The sequence below is a fragment of the Grammomys surdaster genome, unplaced genomic scaffold (assembly GCF_004785775.1).
Source record: "Grammomys surdaster isolate TR1022 unplaced genomic scaffold, NIH_TR_1.0 100, whole genome shotgun sequence".
Taxonomy (NCBI): domain Eukaryota; kingdom Metazoa; phylum Chordata; class Mammalia; order Rodentia; family Muridae; genus Grammomys; species Grammomys surdaster.
The window spans coordinates 13,535,311-13,545,295 of record NW_021604579.1 but is presented as its reverse complement, the minus strand read 5'-3'; the positions used below and the strand labels follow the sequence as shown (position 1 = coordinate 13,545,295).

The window sequence follows — 9,985 nt, the reverse complement described above, 5'->3', positions numbered from 1 at the left end:
AGAGAAGAGAAGAGAAGAAGAGAAGAGAAGAGAAGAGAAGAGAAGAGAAGAGAAGAGAAGAGAAGTAGAGGAGTAGAGGCTGGCCATGAGCACGTGGAGAGAGAGAGGGGAAGGGAATGGGGAGAGAGTGGGAGCAGGAAGGCAAGAGCGAGAGAGAGCGAGAGAGCATGGTAGAAACTTTTAGGACTCAGGGGTAGAGTGGAGCCGGTAGATAGGCCCTTAGCTCAAGGCACTGTTACTACTCCCCGTAGCGTTTAAGGGCCTTACCTCTCATGTCCCCATGGTGCATGGTGTTAGGTGGCAGATCTCTTCTCATCTGACAATACTCTTTCCACCAGGGACAGAGTTCTCCAGAACCAGAAATCTATTATTCTACAGCTGGTTTTGAAATCTTTTATTTTCCCCAGGGAATTTTGTTCCTGTTCTCATCAGTCAATGTCTAGACTTTGAACAGTACAGGGGACAGTTTGTCGTATTTTCAGTTCACAAATATTGACAGAAGAATAGTTAGCTCAATGCATTTGTATGACTAAGAAACACACACACAAACACACACACACACACACACACACACACACACACACACACACACACATTTGCTCAAAATTCCAGGAACTTTCTGTTGAACGGAGGTGCTTCCCACTCTCCAACCCCTCTTGCCAACCAGAGCCCTGGACCCAGGAAAGCCCCTCCTTATCACTGTCATGAAAAGTCATGTCAACTGAGTCAGAGAAGCCGATGTTTTCTCAAACAACAATGATTTTGTACAAGACAAGGAGTCCTTCAGTCCTCAAGGGGCATAATTTTCTCACCAGAAGAAGTCCATATTAAACAGAGATGTCGCAGAAGAGGTATGTGGGAGGGCCCGGAAGGGGAGGATGTTTTGGGGCTGTGGTTCTTCTACTTCAGGCTTTAATTAGGTTTTAGTCAGGATGATGAGAGTGTTTGAATTTGACCATTGGTTTGACTTTAGTTTTAATCTCATCTCTAACTTCACTAGGTGGAAATTGGGAAAACATTCATTCGTCAACCCATCTATCTGTCTTCTCTTCTGTCTTGTACTGGAGATTGAACCTGGGACCTTACACATGTGAGGCAGTCACTCTGTTACTCATCTATATCCTCGGCCCTCTTCTCACTTTTATTTTGAGTCAAGGTTTCATTAAGTTCCTGACCTTGAGTTTGCAATCTTCCTGCCTTAGTTTCACCACACAGCTGTGATTACAGCCATGTGCCACCAGGCCCATCTGGGCATCCATTCAAATAGCCCAGACAATGAGTAAAAGCTATAAAATGTACTCTAAAAGGTCTCTATCTTGTTATGGATACATAGAGGTTGACAGTAATAGCGCATGCTACATGGAGAAAATGCAGGGAGGGGGTCATGAGAGCACAGATGGGGGGCACTGAATTCACATCTGTTTGAGGTAAGGAAGGGAAGGGAATCATGACTTGCTTCTAGGAGCAGCTTAGAAGCCTAACACTTCTGGAAATCAGGAAGAAGAGGCATTAGCCTGCAGGAGAAACGTATGGTTAGCAGGGATGTGGTATCCAAGGTAGAAAAGGACCTTCCGAGTTCCAGAGGCAAACATGGAATCTGACAGAGCAGCAAGGGCAGGACAGGTCGACAGGCATCTGAGGGCTAGATACTGAAGCCCGTCAGATGACTATGAAGACAGGGGAGCCAAGCAAGGAGCTGGGGCAGGAAAAAGGCGAGAGTCCCCACCATGTGTTTCAAAGCAATTTTAGTTCTTACCAAAGGACAGGACTGAAGCAGGGCAGGTTGCAGAGCGAGACAAATGTCTAGTGTCTTCCCATAATGCAGCTGAGAGATGGCAGCAGCTCCAGCCAAGGCTTGGTGGTGCAGAGAAGTACTTGTTGAGGGAATTGAAGATGAGAGATGCCCTGTTTGATCTCAGAGAAAGAAGAGAATGTTCTGTGCCAGGTGCTATGGTAGCTTGATTTTCTCTCTCACAACCTCCCTTACCCCTGAGGCAAGATTGTGTGTGTGCTTTATTCTATTTGGGAATTTCATATGTGAGTACTATATTTACACAATTTCCACTCCTCTCTGACCCCTTTCAACTTCCCTGCCCCAGCTCACCCTCAAGTTCCTGACTTCTTTAGCTGTTGTTCCATACATGCTCATACATGTGTATACAATATGCAAGCTACTCAGTCCATTTGGAGTTGCTGGAATCTACACATATATAGGGCTGACCCACTTGCGACTGTAGAAGCTGCCAGCGAGCTGGTCTCTGAAGAGAGCTGATTCTCTCAGTAACCACTGATAACCTGTAGTGCTTCATCTAGGGTCGAGGCCTTGTGAGGTTCCCTCTTTGAACTTTGCCTGTCAACCGGTCTTATCATTATTCAAGATTTGTTTGGGTAGCAATATTGTTGAGTTTTCATGGGTAGAGCTGATCCTGAGATGTTAAGTAACTTGTCCACATGGCAACAGCAGAATTCAAACTCAGGCCTGTGTGTCTCCAAACCTAAAAAAAGTGCCATCTAGACTTCCACTGTTGTGTCAGTCTGCTTGTCTAAGTTAATTCCAACAAACATTTGCGTCTTATGTTTAAATCAAGGTCACACATGTTTAACTTATTCTGAAGCATTTATTTATTTTGTGTTTTGATTTGAACAGACTGTCACTATGTAGCTCTGTGTGGACTAGACATGGCTGGCCTTGAACTCACAGAGATGCCTCTGTCTCCCAAGTGCTGGGATTAAAGATATGAGCCACCATGGCCAGAAGTTCTGAAGGATCTAAGTGAAGCAATAAACATAGACAGAAGTAAGTCACTGGGTCTGTAGTCAACATCTCTCTCCATGTGTCAAAATCCTAGCCACTTCCTCTCTGGGATTTTAATAAAGTCAATTTACTTTTCTTCTTTTAGCATCTTAATATGTTTATTTATTTATTTATTTATTTTGGAGACTTTTGTTCTTTTAGCATCTTAACACATTTAATTAATTAGCTAATTGTGGAGGCGTGTATACAGTGAGCTGTGACATTCATGTGGTGGTTAGAGGACAACTTGCAGGAGTCGGTTCTCTCCTCCCATCATGTATGTTCCAGAGATCACACTCAGGTTGTCAGGCATGGCAGTGAGTGCCGTTGCCCACTGAATCATCTCGCTGGGCCTTCTAAGATCAAAGTTATGAGGCAGCCTTTATCAGTACCTCTTTCCCCAACTGACTGTTTCATAGCTTTAGGTTACCATTATGTCTCCCACTAGCTTGCAAGCCACTTAAGAGAACAGCTAGTTTCTTATCACTGTAATAGTCTCAGTACTTAGTTGGGGGATAATAAACATTAATTAGATTTTGGTTGGATGAATGAGGAGTGCAGGATTACATTCATCACAATGATAGATCTGTTCGATTTGCTATCAAGTGCTCACTGAGACAACAATTATTGTATGAGTATTATCTCACTCCAACTTTGTTTATTTTGACAGTTGAACCCAGAGTACTGTACACACTAAGCACATGCCCTGAACATGCTAAGCACATACCCTACACATGCTAAGCACATGCCCTGCACACTCTAAGCACATGCCCTGCCCTTCAGCCACATGCACAGCCCAGCACTTTGCCCCTTTCTGCAACAGTGTTCTTTCTCCTTTCATCCTGTGAGATCTTGAAGACTGCGAGTACCTCCCCTCTAGCCTGTGGAGACAAGGCTCCCTGCAGACCCTGTGTGACTCAATAGAATTCTGCTTAGCCGGAACTCTCCAGGTCCCTTGGCACAAATTACATGTTCCCTCCATCCTGCTTTAATCACCAGAGCCTCCAGTCCTCATCAAGCTCTCTGACCTGTCTCAAACCAGTGCTTAAATGACACCCATTCCTCAGAAGAAACAATGAAATTTTCCTAAACCTGGCTCATTCCTGCCTTTACAAATGTCAGATACTCAACCAGACCTTAACAAGTTGTATCAGAAGACAGAACCATACCACAAAGGCTGTGGACAATAGTATCCCCCCTTCCCTGCTTTTTTTTTTTTTTTTTTTTTAGCTTTGTGAAATTGCTCTCTCAAAAATATTTCCAATGCTTTATTTATTTTGACTTCAGGTTTATTTTGGGCTGAATTTTCCTGAAGCTGCGTCTTAGGATGTGATTCTCATCCTGCTTGTATCCTGCTGAATTGCCATGTGACTTCAGCTCTTCCAGAGAAGACACGGGGTCCAGAGGATGTCAACCTCCTCTCTGTGCGGCCCAGACAGAGATGACCAACTTACAGCTCAGCTGGAAATGTGCCCCAGAGGAAAGTCTGTGTGTCCTAGTCACCAAAACTATGTACAACAGCAGACACAAACCTTGCTAAGTTTATCAATTATGTGTGCCAGGGACTCTGACGTAGCACAGAGTTCTCAGTGTCTTAGTGATTTGTGACCATTAGCAACTCAGACACTGAAAGATTCAAGTGGCCAGCCAGTGCTGGGAATTTTCTCATTTCAGGAAATTTGTCGATGAGGCATGCTAGAACCTCTGCGACTGGAGCACCGTGGGGAAGAAAGTCAGCCAGGCAGGAAGGGAGTGTGGAAACAGACAGGAAGATGACATACAGCATGGGCTTTCATGCTGGACAGCTCTATGTGGAGTCCCTCCTCCCCAGCCTCAGTTTCCTAACTGGCAAATAGAGGTGAATGAGAACTGGGCACACAGCATGGGCCCCGGATGCCAAGTCAAATCCTCTTCCCAACCCGTGTCTAGGGGAAGTGAACTGTGGCTTACCCAGTCCTCACGGGGTCTGCTTTGGTGGCTCTGAGGTTGTCATTGAACCATCAAAACTGAGACTTGGAATTCAAGGACTCTAAGGGGATATGGAAAGGGGCTGGTCAGGGTTAGCAGCTCACACAAACACTCTGGATCCAGTCATAGTGTAATGTAGTATAACGAAGTATGGCTGGAGGTCTCCAGAAGAACCCAGAGTATGCCCATGAGTCCGTTACTGAACAGCAATTCTACAACTCCTAAGGTGCTATTTGCACTTTTTTTTTTTGGCAGGGGGTAGGGGAGCAGAAGATAGGGGGAAGTGGGTAGGGGTAAGGAAGGGCAGGGATTGATGTTTGAAGTGATGCTGTAAAAAGCAATCAAAGATTAAAAACACTGTATACTTTGAATCAAAGTCGTGGTCCTGTCCTGGAGAGACGGTTAAGGGCATGCTCTGCTCCACCGAGAGCCCCAGTTTGGTTCCCAGCACCCATGTCAGGCAATTCCCAGCCATCTTCAATTCAAGGTGATCTGGTACCCTCTACTGAACTCCATGGGCACCTGTACTTAGTTGTGCACAAACCCGCATGCAGGCACAATTTTTAGGTATTATTTAAAATACATCCTTAAAAAAATTGTACCGGTAGAAAAATGTCTCTCGAAGGGACAGTTCATATGTTAGCACTGCCTTTCAACCTCTGAACTCCACAGTGATCTCTGTGACAAAACAGCAGGCACATGGAACATGTCCCTTGAAGGACAGTGACAGTCTGATGACAAAAGCTGGACAGAGTGTTGAGATGGGAGCTGAACTATGTAATTTTATGTGGGTGCCATTTTCCTTTGGCAGAATGGCTTGGAGCCATGCTGTGCTTACTGATCCTTGGGAAGGCAATAGTTTTCCAGAGGTGGGACTTAGTGGGGGTCTTACAATCATTGGACGCCCTCAATGAGGACGTAAGACTACAAGTCCTCTTCTCCTCCTCTGTTTTAGACTGGGGTTCATGTCTGCTCTGCCATGCCTCCCCACTGTGACAATGCTGCTTTGCTACAGACCTAAAGATAGTGGGACTCTCGGATCATAAACTAAAACTTGCAAAATTTTGTGTCCAAATAATCATTTTTGTTACTGCACAATGATTTATAGCAAATTTTCACTATAGTAATGGAAAGTTACCATAAAAGACCAAAACGGGGCTGGATGCTTTTCTCCAGCTCTTTTATAAGATTGCCAATGGCCTCTAAAGGCCTAGCTGCTTAATACTGAGCCATCCGGAGGCTGAGTTTCAACACGAAGTTTGGAAGCGACACAAACATGCAAACCACAGCTATCAGTTTCAGATTCCACTCTGCAGCAAGTTTTTAAGAAACCAGCACTTGTCACATTTTGTTGGACTATCCAAGGGGAATATTTGCATGTATGAATAGTCTGTTCAGGCACCCCTTCCTTTCCTATTCCACTTCTGTGTGAGGCCGAACTTTTTCACACAGTTCAACCAAATATCAAATCCCAAATAACAAATGGAGAGAATTAAAATGAGACACCAGATTCTATTTTGCTTGCTAGTTAGTCAGATCCTGGGCTAGTGATATACACACTCACACACTTCAGTGCTAGAGCACTTGCCCAGAATATGCAGGGCCCTGAGTTCAATCTGCAATACTATAAAAAAGAAAAAAATAGTCAGACATTGAAGATATCTGTAAACACATGAGACAATGTAATCTTTCTCAAGAATTTTTATGAGGCTTTTAAATTTATAAATATCATTAAGATTGACACGTAATAGATTAATTAATTATGTATAATTTAATTAATATATAATCCTTCTAAATTAATAGATTAATTCATTATGTATAAGCTACTTAATATATAATCTTTCTAAACTATAATTTATAATATGATAAGCATGACTAGATATGACCCATATAGCTCTTTGGAATAATCAAGTTTTGTTTCATTATGTTTTTAATTTTTATTACATGTATGTATGTATGTATGTATGTATGTATGTATATATGTTCCTCAAAGCATGTGTGGAGGTCAGAAGACAAATTACAGGGCTTGGTTTTCTCCTTCTATTCCGTGGGTAGTGGGAACAAACTTAAGTCGTGAGGTTGGGTGACAAGCATTTTTTGTTTTGTTTTTGTAGCCCTGGCTGTCCTGGAACTCACTCTGTAGACCAGGCTGGCCTTGAACTCAGAAATCCACCTGCCTCTGCCTCCCAACTGCTGGGATTAAAGGTGTGCGCCACCACTGCCTGGCGACAAGCACCTTTATTACTCCCTGAGCATCTTGAAGTCTCACTTTTAAAAAAGGTTTATTTTTATTTTAGGTGTATGACTACTTTTCCTGCATATATGTAAGTGCACTTTGTGTGTGCCTGATACTCATAGAGGCCTCAAGGTGCCACCAGATCTCCTGGACCTGGAGTTAGGGATGGTGTCAAGATATATAGATTCTGGGAACTATGTAACTCTGGTCCTCTGTAAGAGCACCATGGGCCCTTAATCACTTAGCCACCTCTCCAGCTCCATGTTTTTGTCTGTCTCATGTAGCCTAGGCTGATGTTGAATTCACCATATGTCTAAGACTTGGTTTAAACTTCCAGCCTCACCTCCGAAGTGTTGGGATTGTGGGTGTGCACTACCACAATGGGCTTTTTTGGTTATTTTTAAGAGTGTAAAATTTCATTCCAAATATAATTTTGGTTATCTACAGCCTGTGCTTAGACAAATTACCTTTTCTGTGCTTTACTTTCTTGTTAAATAGAAGTGATTTTGCTCAAGCTCACGAGACAGGTTATGAGAACCAATTGGAGATTCAAGTCTCTGAAGTGTTGAGAACAGCTACTGGCCTCTTGAAAGCCTGTATTGGTCTCACAGTGCAGTGGTTATAACAACACACAGTATGAGGTGATGGCCTGTTTCTCCAGGCTGAGAAGCTGCCAAAGCATGGCCTATGTGTGTTTCCTCTCTGGTTCCTAACACAGTACAAACTATTTACTAGGCGGTCAGAACATTGAGTGAATGAGTTAGAAACTGGAGAAAAGCACAGCAACTTCCAGCTGGGTTTCTGATAGAGAATCAGATTTACAGATGAGGAGGTCTAGTCCCAAAGACTGAGTCTGCAAGGTGGGGCAGAGTGGTGATGGAGGTGTGGAAGCTGCGGGCAGGAAGTGGTTTGAGGTAGGAGTATGTGGGAATGAGAAAGGAGAGCCCTGGATGTTTGCAATAAGTTTTGATGGGGGTGTGCACCATCAACACTGTGATAGCCATTATCTAATGGGTTGGTGTGACAGGCTGCGTGGGCACAAGGGTAGATACCGGCTCCACCTACTGGTGGGGCTGAGTAACACAACTGGCTTTTTTACCTTGAAGTATAGTGGGGGTATCTGTCTGCCTCTCTGCTGGGTAAGATTAAGATCTGATCTAAAGTTACTAAGACAGGGGTGTTTAATGCAAGTCTCTGATAATTTTTTTCACTGTTGGATATTGAAACTAGGGGCATTGTGCATGCTAGGAACTGCTCTACCACTGAGCCACACCCCCAGCTCCTCTACAGATTTTTCAAACCTACATTTTACATGATTAGGGTTGCATTCAGCGGTCACACTTGTGGAATCTCACGCTGAAGTGATTTTGTGCATGTAGGAAGGAAGGGAAAAGTGTTATTCAGGGTGTGCTCCAGGCCACGCTTTCGTTACGCTTCACCCTTTAAATTTCCCAACCACCTTGTAGAAAAAGCAATATCTCAATCCAGGCTTGGGCATGCGTAGCGTCTGAAGGATCAGTGGTCTAACTGGGATTTGAACTCACATCTGGGCAAATATCACACAGGCAACCCTTGGAAAAACAAACTGTATTTTATGTGTTATTATTTACATAGTGTACACTTAGTGTGCACAAATGAGAATCTAGGAGCATGTAAAAAGGTAAAAGTACCCGTAAATTAATCATAGACACAAGACCTTGTTTACAATGTCTGGCAATTTTCTAGGCAGGCTTTTGTAGCCAACATTCCTGTTGTACAATGTATCACGAACCATCTTAAACCTTTAGATATATTTCTATATAATTTACAAAAATTGCATAGTATTCTGTTATGCAAACCATACTGTTTATTTGACCAATCTTCTGTTTTAAATATTTAGCTTACATGTAGCTTTTCACTAGTATAAAAAAATTACAATAAACAATTCTGAAGTTTGACTTTGAATCTGTCTTATTTCCTTAGGAGAAAGTCCTGCAAGAATTGGATTGATGATAAAGCACAGTTTGACTCTAAAGAAGTTTCAAATTAATGTATTGTCAAACCGTCACTCCCAGCTAGAGATGCTGCAAATTACTTTTAAATGCCAGAATTGAACCCATGCACACAGCAGGTGAATACTCTACCACCGAGTTACATCCCCAAGCCAAGTTATAACATTTTAAATTCTTACCAGCAGTGCAAATAATCCTGATTTTGTATCTCTGCCAGCCTGTTTATTGTTATTAAATCCATGCACTTTATATTTTACCTTCTTATTTCTTGGATCCAGTTCAAGTAATGGACTGTGCTGACATATGAGAACTCATGACCTGTTAGTCCTCCAAGGTGACCATCTGCATTTCTGGTCTGAGATGGGCTGGAAACCTGGCCAGTGGTCCTTGTGGTCTGGGTCTGACTAGGCAGTGGGTACTCACCCACAGGTTCTGGTTAGAGTGGCCCAACCAAGGGCCATTTCTTAGGCTATACCTGATGAAGTGTCTTCCAGGGACTGTGCTGAGAAGGCTAGTCAGAAAGCTGATGCCAACAAGCCTGCCAGCACTTGTTTGATCTTCTGTGGTAGCAGCTTCAGGAAGAGTTGTGGGAGAAACAGAGTTGAAATGTCAGAAAAAGCACTCTTAGTGACTCATGTTTGATCCAGAGATCTGAACCAGCTCTGCTGTCAGAGTCTCCTGGTTTGATGTGTCTCCCCCTGCTGAACTCTTCCTAATCCCATGGACTTTAGACTTAACACAGCTTTGTGTGTAGATGTACTGAGCAGAGGGACTCAGGGGCAGACTGTGCACATAGATTGAAGAGTTCTCAGAAGATAACTTACTAGCTTGTGAACCAAGGTTGCAGATACTCTTCTGCAAGCACACACTTAATCTTTCCCTGAAAGTAGACGGACCTACTGAAACCAAGATCTAGACTTTATTATAAGTGTGAGCTCCAAAAAAAAGAAAGAAAGAAAGAAAGAAAGAAAGAAAGAAAGAAAGAAAGAAAGAAAG

General features: G+C 43.1%; 1 long non-coding RNA gene across 3 annotated transcripts in view; it reads right to left on the bottom strand.

The window, feature by feature from the left end:
* The window catches only part of LOC114637404, a 54,202-nt gene extending 53,779 nt beyond the window's left edge, over positions 1-423 (bottom strand). The window contains exon 1 of one of the 3 annotated variants that reach the window (XR_003713750.1): positions 268-423. This is a non-coding gene — a long non-coding RNA (uncharacterized LOC114637404). The remainder of the gene's footprint in view (positions 1-267) is intronic. The other 2 variants (XR_003713751.1, XR_003713749.1) reach the window with 2 other exon arrangements.
* Between the last annotated feature and the right edge of the window lie 9,562 nt (positions 424-9,985).